This window comes from Rhea americana, unplaced genomic scaffold (genome assembly GCF_003343005.1).
Source record: "Rhea americana isolate MKP2758 unplaced genomic scaffold, rheAme1 scaffold_2, whole genome shotgun sequence".
Lineage (NCBI taxonomy): Eukaryota > Metazoa > Chordata > Aves > Rheiformes > Rheidae > Rhea > Rhea americana.
The window spans coordinates 2,461,759-2,474,685 of record NW_028186149.1 but is presented as its reverse complement, the minus strand read 5'-3'; the positions used below and the strand labels follow the sequence as shown (position 1 = coordinate 2,474,685).

Genomic DNA, 12,927 nt, shown 5'->3' with positions numbered 1-12,927 from the left:
CGCAGCCCGCCCGGTTCGCGTGTGCTGCGAGCCCCTCGGGGCCGAGCAGTGTGAGCGAGAGAGGTGGGGAGGAGGAGAACGACTAATACCGGTCCCTACGTGCCGGGGAGCCGACGTAGCAGAATTACTGAGGAAAAAAGCCCGACATCGCTAGGAATTACACCTTCAGCTATTTAAATGTATCAGGTGTGTATCCAAAATACTGTGCTTCAACATGAAATAATTCGATTATATTACAGACGCAGGATAGAAGCGTAGCAGGTTAGGTGAATTGGCCCATTTTCGTCGTTGTCACATGGCCAAGAAAGGCAATGATGGGGACCGTTTCGGTCAGGATTCCTGGGAGGAGGGGAAGGGTGTCCGAGGTGAGGTCTGAGATGTGCGAGATCTGTGTGCTGTCCCACTGCCAGTGGCTGCATGGTTTGGTACATGTCAGCAAGAAAACGATGCTTACCTCACGCAGATTTTATCTTGCTTTGGGTGAAATATCATTTGAGCTGGGGTGAACCCAAGCTAATTTGTACAACTGTGCTATTGCTGGAAAATGAATGCACACATTTTTAGTGTATACATGAACACATTCAGATATACACAGAATTGGCCACTTGACACTAACATATTGCTGTAGTGTTGAGACAGCTACTAACTTCCTTTTTGCTTCTCACTGCTGCTGTGCTGCCCAAAGTTGAAAGATGCAACAATAGCAATTATAAGTTTGTTTTATTCTAGGGTAGAGAAGAAACTGGGAATAAGTGTGACAGATGTGGAGAAAAAGAGTGGGAAAAATTACTAAGTGATTTAAGGGTGCAAGAAACGGGTGTAGAAAAATGTGAGAAAAGGAAAATATTGCTAAAGAAGAAGAGAAATCTCAGCCCACAACCCCCTGAGCAAAGATAAAATGCAAGAATAACCAGGAAAAGAGCAATTATTAAGGTAATCAGAACAGTAAAAATGCATTTATAAAAAATTAGTATCATGTCAACCAGACTGAGGCCTGTAGGCATTATTGTAACATACGTTTATCAGATAATAGTTACAAAGTAAGAACTATCTTAAATACAAAAAATGGGTATGCAACTACTAGTAGGAGAAATACAGTAACAGCAAGAGGGAAACAATATTGCATTCTCTCATCTTTGTTTTGACACCATTTTTTATTTCTGGAAGTCGGAATGCCACAGAAGATGACCAAGCAGCATTATTCAGTGTTTAAGAACATTAMATTTTTCCGTCTGCTCCCAGCTGCACACAAAATTACCATTAGTAGCATACCTACTTAGGCATGTCCTTTGACCATAGCTTCCCAGTTTTTAAGGGTGGAGATCTGCTTATGTTACTTATGTGATCAGTTTGTAAAGCACTTGTCCATTTATTGAAGACTGAATGGTTAGAATTGGCAGTCTGTTGAATCGAGAGTACCTGTGAACAGTTGGAATTATTCAGACTTTGCTAGGTCTAACTGAGCTCCATCGATCAAAGGTCTCTGCTTCCTGGGGAGGAACATTACATTGTATGAAAGAGAAGTTCCCTTGTATGGGCTGTTCAGTTAACATTGAGCAAAACCTGCCTGTAGCTCTGAAGCCTGAAGAAACACTTAGGAGCAAACAGAAGTTTGAAAAGTGTCAGAGTATACATTTTTACTCAGTGCTGTTCTGTTTTCGATAATGTAGAAAGTCAGATTAAATTACGCTGTAGAGAATCATTTTCTGGCCCAAGAAATAATCTTCCTTGACTTGCAAGAGCAAGCAGTAACACRTAAAGGGCCTTATTTCTTACTATTCCAACAGTTTGAAAGTTTTCCATCAAATTAATGTTTTAAGAAAAAAATAGGTTTTATATTAAATATGTTAGTGCTTTTCAAAATATGCTTCACTTTTTGCTAAAATTCAAAATTGCCCTTAAAATACACAAATTATCATTTTCTGTAAGGCATACTACATCCAGACTCATTTGGTGAGGGTCAGCAATGTTGTGCAGTTTCCCATCTCTTACACGGGGTGGCACAGTATAGCTGGAAATCTATCGATGTTCCTCTGTAACCTGGAAAACAAGCAAACAGGGGGTCAGAGCTAAGTACTAGGGGATGYTGAATAAATCTATTTTTAAACATTAAACAATTGCAAATATAAGCAGATTCTTACATGAAAGCTCTGCCAAACAGAAGAGGCTTGTAAGAATAATGCTATGTCATATGAATTTTGTCCTACGCACCGCCAAAAAAAAAAAAAAAATCCAACTGTTACGTAACTTTGGGTCTGGTGTAATTCACAATTAACCTTTATACATAAAATAGTCATGAAAAGCAGTGAAACACCAAAACATTCTCATTTACATGGTMTTTTCTCATGTAACTTATTATAAAAAAATTCTAGCAATGTACCAACCAACCCCCCCCCCAAAAAAAAAACAGATTAAGAATGTCCCCCCCCTACAAATGGTTCATGTAACAATTCAGAAATGTTGGAATTTAAAAACATTCATTTGAAAGTCCATCTCTGCTTGAGGTTTGGATGTAGGGAGTACAGTGGTATGTCATCTCTCCTTGTCATGTTTCCTAGACAGAAAGTAAGAATACTGGATTTTATCCAGTCATATCTTACCCCTTTTCGATGATAATGTCTTTGGGTGGTAGTTTACTCCTACTTTTGTATTCCATGTATAAAATAATTTGTCTGTTGTCTTAGATGTTTTTGTGATTGAGAATAATAAGAGCAACATATTCTAAAGTAATAATTTTCATATTTGTGGGCGTGGGCTAGATAGTGCATAATGTTTTGAATCACTTGTGATATTCCTGCAGGGTACATCATCATCCATTTAAAGCCATATGAAAGTTATTGAAAATAATTGTCAGGCTGATGTAACTAGCTAGAGGTGATAGTTGCATTCTCTTTGTGTATCATGTTGAGAGTGACTCTTAGTCACTCTCATGTCCTCTTGCGTCCAGTTTACTTTATCCCAAACCTGTCTGTTCTTCAGCTAGAACCCACAAACCTGTAGTGGGTTCATTGCTCTTCATCAGACTTCACGGGTTTCCAAGCACCAGATCCCTTCCCTGTCATTTTGCCTTGTTCTGTCTTTGAGGAGATACCTTTTAGCTGATCAGAGGTCAAGGCAGAAAATAAGTTTTCGTGAAGGTCTTATATTTGGAATTAAGCTGAGGAAGTAAAAGAATATAAAGAATGTGCACCTTTATTCACRATCAAATGAACCTCCTAACCTTTGCCATTTCAAGAGCATAGCTATTACAACATTCAAAAGAGGATCTGTTAATTCTTCCTGTATAGGATTTTCAGTTGTTTAATGAATTTTTCTTATCAGTGAGCATCAGTTTGTTGGGTACAAACAGCAATACCAGTGTGAGAAAGAGCAAGAGCCAGCTTGTTAGCTATGTGTCTATATTTGTAGGAGGGGATAAYGGTTATTCTATTTACAGAAGTTATTGATACTCTTCATTAGTGTTTAAATAAGCTTTCTGGAGGTGAAAGGTACTAAATACATTACTCTTAATATCATATTTGCAAACTACTGCATTCTCAAGAAAAATAGTTATTAATAACAATTCTCACTTGAGTTGAAAACTGAGAGGTAGCAAGTGCTCATAGACTCTATGGGAGTAATGTTGGAAATAAAAGCAATAGGAATCTCTTGCTTCTGCCTTTTCCAGATAAAAGTCATTAAACAATTCCAGTGCACCACTGTTCTTGCAGGCAAACATTTGGCTCGTTACTGTTACCTTGCATTTTTAAATTTGTACTAGAATGTGTTCCTTTCTCAAAAAAAAATTGCAGATAACTTCTGTTCTCTGAGGTTATTTTCTGCACAATCGCTTTTGACRTGGTATCATGCTTTGTAAAGGTGTCTGGTCTTTGCCACTTGCAATATTAGCTTAATGTTTATCATAATGGTCTGTTTGTAATATAATTCTGTATTGTGGTCAAACTCCAATATAAAATGTGGATGACCAGCACTGGGAAAATACTTATGTATAATCAAAAATCTGCAACTGCCCTCATATAAAAATGAGTTCTCTATTTGCTTTCCTRTGTGTTCTCATGGTCAGGCTGTTACTCATATTCGCATGCTATATGATTTCAGTGATACTTGGTTTGGATCACTTTTTACAGTTGCTGAAAAAAACATGAAATACCCTGTTACATGGACAGAAGATGTCTTTGCTGGTTGAGCTTGAGGGGAAAACTGGGTACAATTATATATTCTTTTAATTATTCATGATTTGGGTCTGAAGTGAATGTGTATACGTTTTTCACTTATTCACTTTATAAAATTCAAAACTAAGCCCAGGAGCAGTTTTATTCTTGGCAGCATGACAAGTTTCCTTTCCTCAACAAACCAGTCAAAGGAATTGTTCCTCAGAGAGTTTGTCATCTCCATGTATCCCAGAGAGTCGAGAGGGTAGCAGGCATTCATTACACCACCATCACGCACATGCGTGTGCACTCCCTCCCTCTCTCCCTCTTTGACTGTGACAAAACAAGCACATCTCCAAGGACTGGATTTATATCTAGCATGTAGTTTCAGTTATGTAGCTGATTTGCAGTTCATTAATCTAGAAGATGCCCTGTTCGGGTGAGAATGATGTATGCATCTGTATTTTGCTTATTCCCCTCCCACCTGCAATGCAACATGCAGTTTTAAAAGAGGGAATTGGCTCTCTTTTGGGGAGCAACTAGAATGAAAGCAGCTCAGGAGCTAAAGCTGATATAAACATACATTAGGAAATTGTTTTGATCTGGCCTATCAGGCTGCTGGCAATTCACTGTGCTTCCTTGGGAGACATGCAAATTTATGGGCCACAACTTGACATGATTAAGGCAATGCATACATAGGAGGTGATTGCCCTTCGGCAAGAGAATGATGTCAAGAAGCAATGATTCTTTGCGTTCTTGGCAGTGCAGGTATGCTCATGAAATTAGGCTCCTCTTGCAGATTCAGTATAATTTAGGTTTTCAGGGTTTTCTTTTAACCCATGTTTTTTCCATCTTTTGTGATTGTATTATTATTAGTTATTTGTTTTGCAGGGGCACCTATGGACCCCAGTCAATTTGTATTCTTCAAAATCTAAATCATGTCTGCTGAAACTAGGATAGCTTGTTGAGACTGAGACAAAACAAAAGGTTTTAAATAATGCCACAGGGAAGCACCAATTTCTGTTATTCAGTCACCACAGGGTGGGGGGGGTCCTCACTTTAAAATTTAATTTTCAGAGACAGTGACCCTCCATGTTGACAGAAGTACGCTTAAAAATCATCCACCTGCCTGAGTGGAGTCAGATTCATTTTGTGCCAGGGTTAATGAGGAATTACTGATCGCTGCCTGGGAATTTGGGGGTGAGAATTACTGAACTTAAGGTGAAAGACTCCATATTCTATTACTACTCCCTTGAGTCAGCCTAGCAAATAGCTAACTGTAATATCTTAATTAACCATGTGTTAACATCAACCTCATTTGCCTTTGCAAGCCTAACACATTGCTAATTATGTTAGGTTGGCACACAAAAGCGCACAAGGGAAGCAGGTATTAGTGCTGTGGTGGGGCAGTTAGTATTCCCACTATACTGTACAGCAAAGCAAGTCTCTGATAGCGCTAGGTTGAAGATGTTGTAGAGGCATCCTTTAATTTAATGAAAACATAAAAACAAGGAGATAAGGAGAAACAGCAGTATACCTTTCATCTGGTGGAGAACATTGCCCTTCCACTTCCCAGACAGAACAGTCACAACTCACAGCGAAAGCAATCTTTGCATTTGCTTTTCCCCTGTTCTGTTTGGGTAAGTGGAGAGACYAGTAGGAAGAGCACAAAGCTCTTAGCTTTAGAGGCTGTCATCTTTTGTACGCCTACTGTGGACAACTATGCAGGAGTTCTCTAACACACACTTCCTGCTGCTTTGGATGCTCATGAGCCTGAGTGTCAATATAGCTTTGCTGTGCTGGGTGCATGGTAGGAGGGAAAAGGAAGTGTCGTTGGAATGTGCTGTATTCTGGCTGTGCACAGCTGGCATTTGTGTGTGATTCTTCAGGGACTTGTACCATCTGGTACAGAGGAGAGCCCATCATGTTACACAGTGCTTTTATCAGAAGTAGGGATCTGGAAGAACATCACAAAGCTATGATCAGTTTGCTGGTGCAAATTTTACCTCTGCGTCACAAACCGCATATGGAGAGGTTGACCACTTCCTAAATTACATTTTTCAATTTGATCAATGCCTAGATACTCGATTTTCTAGCTCCTGCTACTTGGATCAAACTTGAAAACAGCATTTAATCTCTTCTGTTTTTAAATTTAGTCCCAAAGTGTCATTTAGTGCTAAAGAGCTCAAAATTTCTGTTTTTTCCTGCTCCTCTCATCAGTACCTAATTTGCTTGAAATTTCTTCCACTGCTGTTACATTCTTCTTTAAATTCATTTTTGATTCTCTGTTATTTTATGTATTAAATGCAGACTTTTTGAGGTAATTCCCATCTGCCAGATGGAAACTACTACTACTGTAGTAGTTTTTCTTTTGCATATTCTGTTGCCCAGTCAGTTTCAAGAAAGTTGCTGCTTTTAAAACTCATGTAGTACCATGTACTTATTTTTTCCATATGTTGCCATCTTCAGTTGAGACAGTCAGACATTCCAGGTTATGTTGCAGGATGTGTGGGACTTCTCCCATTATCCAAACCCTGCCAAACTACAATCTTTTTTATTTGCTTTCATGAGTTTTTTTTAAATCTTTCTCTGTCAGCCCACAGCCCTTCATCTCTAAGCTTTTATCCAGTAAGAATTCATAGATTCTATCCTGGCCATTAATTTTAATTTTCAAATAGTAGTTTTTGAAGATTAGCAAAATTAAATCATTTTTGCAATTAGTGTCAAGTCATCTATAATGGAAAGTAGATAATGGCAGAGATAGAAGTGCTTAGATTTTGACAGATACCCTCATTGGGTTAATGTTTTTTATAGTATCTCTTTAAGTGAGCAAAAAGCTCACCTTCTTGCTGACACTCCCCCTCACAGTTGGGCCTCTGGCTGCATAGACAGAGTATCTTTGATTATGAAGAAAAGAGAATCTCTTTTTACATTTCTCCATTCTGTAAGATAGAAGTGTTACCTGCGGTCACATTAAAAACCATTTTCACTATCATCAAACCTTACCTCTGCTACTTCATAGCTGTTGACAAACCTCTATAGGTCCTAACATACAAAAGCTACTATAAAAAAGATTTTATAATCTTGATAATTTTGTACAGATAGGTGAAAAAAAAGCCAGATGATCACTTAAAGCAGTAGAAATCAAGGTGGGGGGGGGGAGGGGGCTGGGACTGCAAAACAAGACCAGTCATCTCAGGATCACTTACCTGGATCAATGAGTGCTGGGTCTCAGCATACCTCAACACCTTGAGACGTTGATCCGAAGGCCACGCTAGGCTATAAAGCAGTGCAGGTTGCTCAGACTGATTAAAATAAGGAGATAAACACAATTTAATTGCACTGTACCCATTTGTGCTTTTGGCCATGAATAGATCTGTGGCCAGAGAGCTTTAATTTAAGCTACCAGAGTCTGAGTAGATCTTTGACCTGTGTGGTTAAACTTGACTTTTTCTGATGGTTAAATACTTATTTTTGCCTGCACTGGGTCTTAAGACATCTTCATTTTCTAAGACATCTCTTTTTTCTTTTCTTTTCTTTTCTTTAATAAGCATGGACATGGCTGTAATAGTTCATTTCTTAAATGAACTTAAAATTAAACAAAATTAAATAGCTGGTTTAATCCAAAATTCCTTTCAGTGCCCAACTGCAGCAACAGTTTTGCTTAAAATATTAGTGTGTATTACTCTGGTAACAGAATACACAAAGAACTTCTAAAAAGGATCTCTGAAGTCAGAGAAGACAAATGAGCAGTTCTGTCATTTTGGGGGGAGTAAAATTATTTATTTATTGTTTGCTAATTTTGGATGAGATTTCCTCATGTACTCACATGAATGTACTCAAAAAAAAGAGGGAAGATTTTCAAAACCATGACATGGTAGATGCTTTGAACATGGTCACATGCTCTGAGCATGAGGATGTCTCCCTCCTACACGGTTGCCTTGTTACGTTTGCTCCTGTTTGTAGAAAACACCTAAGTCCTTACAGAAACTCAAATGTCAATTGTAGGTATCAGTCTTGTTCTCTTGCTAACATACGRTGGATCTCAAGTTCAACAGAAATGATTGATATCCTCACAGCATACCAGTAGAGCTGGTGAACTGCAAAAAAGAGACACGCCACACACACACACACAAAAGCCCCCAAACTAACTCCAGACTTCAAAAACTAATTGCTGTCATCACAAGTAAACATACAGAATTTGAGATCCTAGGATTAAACACAAAGGTTATGCATGGGTAAAATGTAAGGACTGACATCTTACTTCCAGCAAGGGTAGTGACAGCTCCTCATCTGACAAGCAAACAGGATTTTGTCTTTCTGCATGTAACAGCCCTAATTTATGAGGTATTTTGGCTGTTGCTGCACTGTCTGTTGAGGTTACCATGCCTAGCTGCACCTTTCTGGCAAAAGATGCCGCACTATTACACAGACTGCAGAACAAATAGTTGCCTAGTTCTCTTTGCTGTAGTTTACAACTTGTCTCACCAGCACAAGTTGAAAGCTATGGCAATTTAAACTAAAATATTATCAGGTTAATGAGCAAAAGCTCTTTTTGCTGRCTCTACTATGGAAGCAGTAACAGGACAAACAAGTGGGCTTGATTACCACTTCTGCTGCCTCAGCTAAATCAGTGATAATGAATCGGAGCCTTTGGATGTTTTTGAAGTTAAAACTGAAATAGAGAAAAATCTGTGTTAAGTTCAGTTCTGCTCTCTTTATGACCTTGACCAAGGAAGATCACAGTCTGTGACACAGTTCCTTATTACCCCATTCATTCAGTAGACTATGTAGATTGTAAGTTCTGAGCAAGGACTGTGTTAAGGTGTTAGTTTTGCACAGTGAGGCCTTGGCTTTATGTAGAGCTACTTAATGTTTACTATAATAGAAATGAACACCAAATTATTGTTTCAGATATTAATTTAAATTCAGTGTTAGTGATATTTGTGCAGCTATAGACCATGTATGAGCCTCACAAATAAGGAATACACCCAAGTCTTWGAAACACTTGCTAGGAATATGCTCTATAATGCTTAATCGTTTCAGTTTATTTAATGTTGAGCTCAACGTTTGAGCCCTGCAATACTTAATGCATGCCCTGAGCATGAGGATGTCTCCCTCCTACACTGTTGCCTTGTTATGTTTGCTCCTGTTTGTAGAGAACACCTAAATCCTTACAGAGACTCAAATGTCAATTGTGGGTATCAATCTTGTTCTCTTACTAACATACGATGGATCTCAAGTTCAGCAGAAATGTAGAAGAGATAAGGAATGGAGATAGATGTACAGTATTTTGCAGCCAAGTAGTCACATATTAAATTGAGTCAGCCCTGTTTGTTGGCTAGAAGAGTGAGAAGCAGGAAGTTTTCCAGAAAGCAGAACTGAAAATCTTTTGTATCACTGCAATTCATTCTAGGTAAGTGAAAGTCAGAACAGCTTCAGCTAGGTAAATTTTGTTAGATTCATGGTCAAATAAAATGTGAAAAGCACTATCAAGTATGACAGCGTTGTGATTTCCTGGGCCCTACAAGAAAATTAAAAAGCAGTTAGAGATACGTTTGTTGTGTCCCACAGTCTTTAATTTATCCCCTAAACGTRCAAAAGAATTGAACAAACCAGCCAAGAGCCTTCTACAAGGAAACAGTCTAGATTACTGCTCTCAATTTTCAGTGCATTTACAAACTGGCAAACTAGCTATTACTGAATATGACGCATCAGGATTAAAAAAGAAAGATAATTTAGTCAGGGCTGTTGTCAAGTCACTGTTTAATGTTATTTTCTGTATTTGCTGTGATAAGCATTAAATATGCATACTCCTTGATAAATCATTGTTTAGCAATGTCTAGAGGGTCCAGTAAATGGTTTGAAATTGCCACAGTATAATAAATGGTTATTTGATAATGAATGAAATTGTTTGAAAATACTGTTAAAATGTCAAGTTTTAACACACAGAACATTACTCAAAAAGAGTGCAAACAGGGAAACCATAGTGACACCATAAATATACTGCAACAAATGCATTTATTTGTACAGAGCAAATAGTAAGTGCTCTATACAAATCAGTATAAATTGATATATGAAGTTAATTTCAATCTGTAAAAGTAATTGCATTGGTTTAACTTATTTAACTCTCCTTACAATAATATTTATAGCAGAGCAAGAAAGTAAAGAAATAAATGATGATAAATAGATAAAATACATAGGAAATGGGAATTGTTTTCCAGCTTAATTACACTGTCACATAAAATTATCACAGAAATACACTATGCCGACAGGAAGAATACATTAAAACTCCATTATGCTGTGTAGAGTTGGATAGCTTTTATTGCTGTTTATTCCATAAATAGCTTTTCATCTTTTCGACTATCATGAGAAGTTAAACTATGTAAAAAAATACAGTGGTGCAAAAGGACAATACAGGCTGTGCCAATTGATGGTTAACCTGTAGCATGAAGCTGGAAAGCAAAAATGATGCCGTTCTCTGCAAGGATAAACATGACCACACAGTAACATTTAAAGAGGAAGAAAATGCCCACTCAGGATACTTAGTTTGCATTCCTATTTTTTCTCAGATACAGTTCTAGCTGCAAAATTTCTGCATGGCTGTAGCTTCTGTACAAGATGCTCACATATTGTAGCGATGGGCAACTATTATAATTACACTAAGAACAGGACAGACAAATAGGCAAAATATTAAAATTCATTTTTTYCTAACCAGGTCTTTGTGGCCTCAAACTGAAGTTAATTTCATTATTTATTTTCAGGGTGAGCAGCATTAATGTGTGTAGTATTTGTTATTTTTCTGCTTTCTGTGTCTTGGGCTGAACATAAAATGACAGCTTCACTAGAGGCAGAAAGATGCACACTGATCTCTCCAGGGGACTTGATTTTTGTCCTTTTATATCTAGTTGTCTCCAAACAGCTGAAGCTCATTTTGCATGGAAACAGGTATCTGCTCAAAACACAGGTAAAAAACATCGTAATGGTGCAATAAGTGTTAATAATATGGCTGCATTATTTAGATCTCTTGAGTTTATGATAAATCTTGCTATCTTTTTAAATTCAGATCTTCCAAAGCTGTGTGACTAAATGGGAGTTGATGCTTTAATTCATTCAAAAGAACTTAAATTTTATTATTTGGTATGCCAATAAAAACATGGAAAATATGACTCTTACAGTCTCCAAGTTCAGAGGCAAACTTTAAATCTAGACTCAATTTTTAAAATCTCAATATTTTTAACCCTATTTATAAATCTTTGGAGTCTGATTGATGAGATTTGATCACTGAGGAGCAATACTCTTGAGTAAAAGGGAAATATGAAATACCTGTGAAGAGAATACTGGATGCAAACTGCAACCCAAAAGATATGGCAGCTTCCTGTGTAAGATCAGAGCTGGGTCATCAAAGATACTCCTAGTGGCTGTCATACTTGTGTAAGTTAAATGAATGGACTTGCTCCAGAACTTTATTTCAGCTCTTTAAAATTATGTGTATGCTGTAAGAATGATTTTTTAAAGCTGTCTATTGCTATAAGAAGGGCTATAACTAAAGTGAACTATCATTAGACTTTGGAAGGGATTGTTTATTATATACCAAATAGTCTTTTATTTACAGTTCTTATTAAAAAAATAGAACGTGGAATGTATTCAAGTTTTTMACAAAGTAGTAAAATTGTTAACTTGACTTCTAACAAAGAAAACAATACTTTGGCTAAAAGAATGATTTATAGCCTTTATACTGCCACCTGAACATTTCAAAAGGACAAAAATTGGAAATGTCAACCAAATGCCTAAGCAAATCAGAGGGAAGCCCCTTAATTCTCGTTATTATTTTCTGATCTTAACCCATACTATTTTAGCTGACAAATTTGTGTGTGTGTGTGTGTGTRTRTATATAYAYATATATATATATATGTATGTATGTATATTTTAAGGGCTACTGATTTTAGGAGTCCCAAGCTTAGATGTATAACAGACACATATGGCCCATTTTTTTAGATAGCTTTTACATACCTTTTCAGGATGAAGTGCTGCTCAAGCTAATAATTATGCAGACAAAGTTTTCTACAACTCAGAAAAGTGAAAGGCTAATACATTGTGAACACTAGTTTGGTTTAACATCTGCATTATCGCAGTAACAAATAAGTAACAATGTTTATTACACATACACAAAAAACCTAATATCCTTTAGCTCGAGCTACTACTATCAGTATTTTGCTTCTAGTAGGACTATGTTTATCATCAAAATTGTGCAGAAATTCTCCACAGCAATATCTTAAATGCAGAGTCATCTTGTAAAGTCATTTGCACTTTGTTTCTGCTTAATTATTGCTTCTTGGGCTCCAGTCTTTTCTCAGTGAAGTCAGTAGAAACACTGACAAGAAGAACAGAATCAGACCCTTTGTTCATAGATGACAGAAATTCTCTAGCTTCTAGGAGTATATTAAATTGAGGTTTCACTTGAAATTCCAGCAGAGGCAGTTTTGTGCCTTTTCAGCTGAACAAGTTTCCTGGCAAAACAGAAATAATGCTTATCTTTAAAATCATTTTACCAGATCAGAATTCGTCCTCCTCATACGGCAAGGCATTAACTTGTTTCTGTTGTATTCTACACATTCATACCTCCAACAAGATCACTCTTATCTCTAAATATATTCCTCAAACCCCAAAGAATTAAAAACAGAAATAGAAATCCAGCTATCTTGATACTTTTTGCCTTTTGTAGGAAATTAAACCATATAAATGTATATCCAAGAACTAAGGAGGGGCCCTGTAA

The 12,927-nt window shown here is 37.1% G+C and overlaps 2 long non-coding RNA genes across 5 annotated transcripts in view; one reads left to right on the top strand and one right to left on the bottom strand.

Moving 5' to 3' along the window:
• The first annotated feature begins 6 nt into the window (after positions 1–6).
• LOC146596584 (uncharacterized) overlaps positions 7–12,927 on the top strand; it is a 54,353-nt gene continuing 41,432 nt past the window's right edge. For 3 of the 4 annotated variants that reach the window (XR_014895619.1, XR_014895617.1, XR_014895618.1), the window contains exon 1: positions 7–186. This is a non-coding gene — a long non-coding RNA (uncharacterized LOC146596584). Of the gene's footprint in view, positions 187–729; positions 934–12,927 lie in introns of all 4 variants that reach the window. The other variant, XR_014895620.1, reaches the window with a different exon arrangement.
• LOC146596585 (uncharacterized) overlaps positions 7,433–12,927 on the bottom strand; it is a 14,631-nt gene continuing 9,136 nt past the window's right edge. The window contains exon 3 of the long non-coding RNA XR_014895621.1: positions 7,433–7,456. This is a non-coding gene — a long non-coding RNA (uncharacterized LOC146596585). The remainder of the gene's footprint in view (positions 7,457–12,927) is intronic.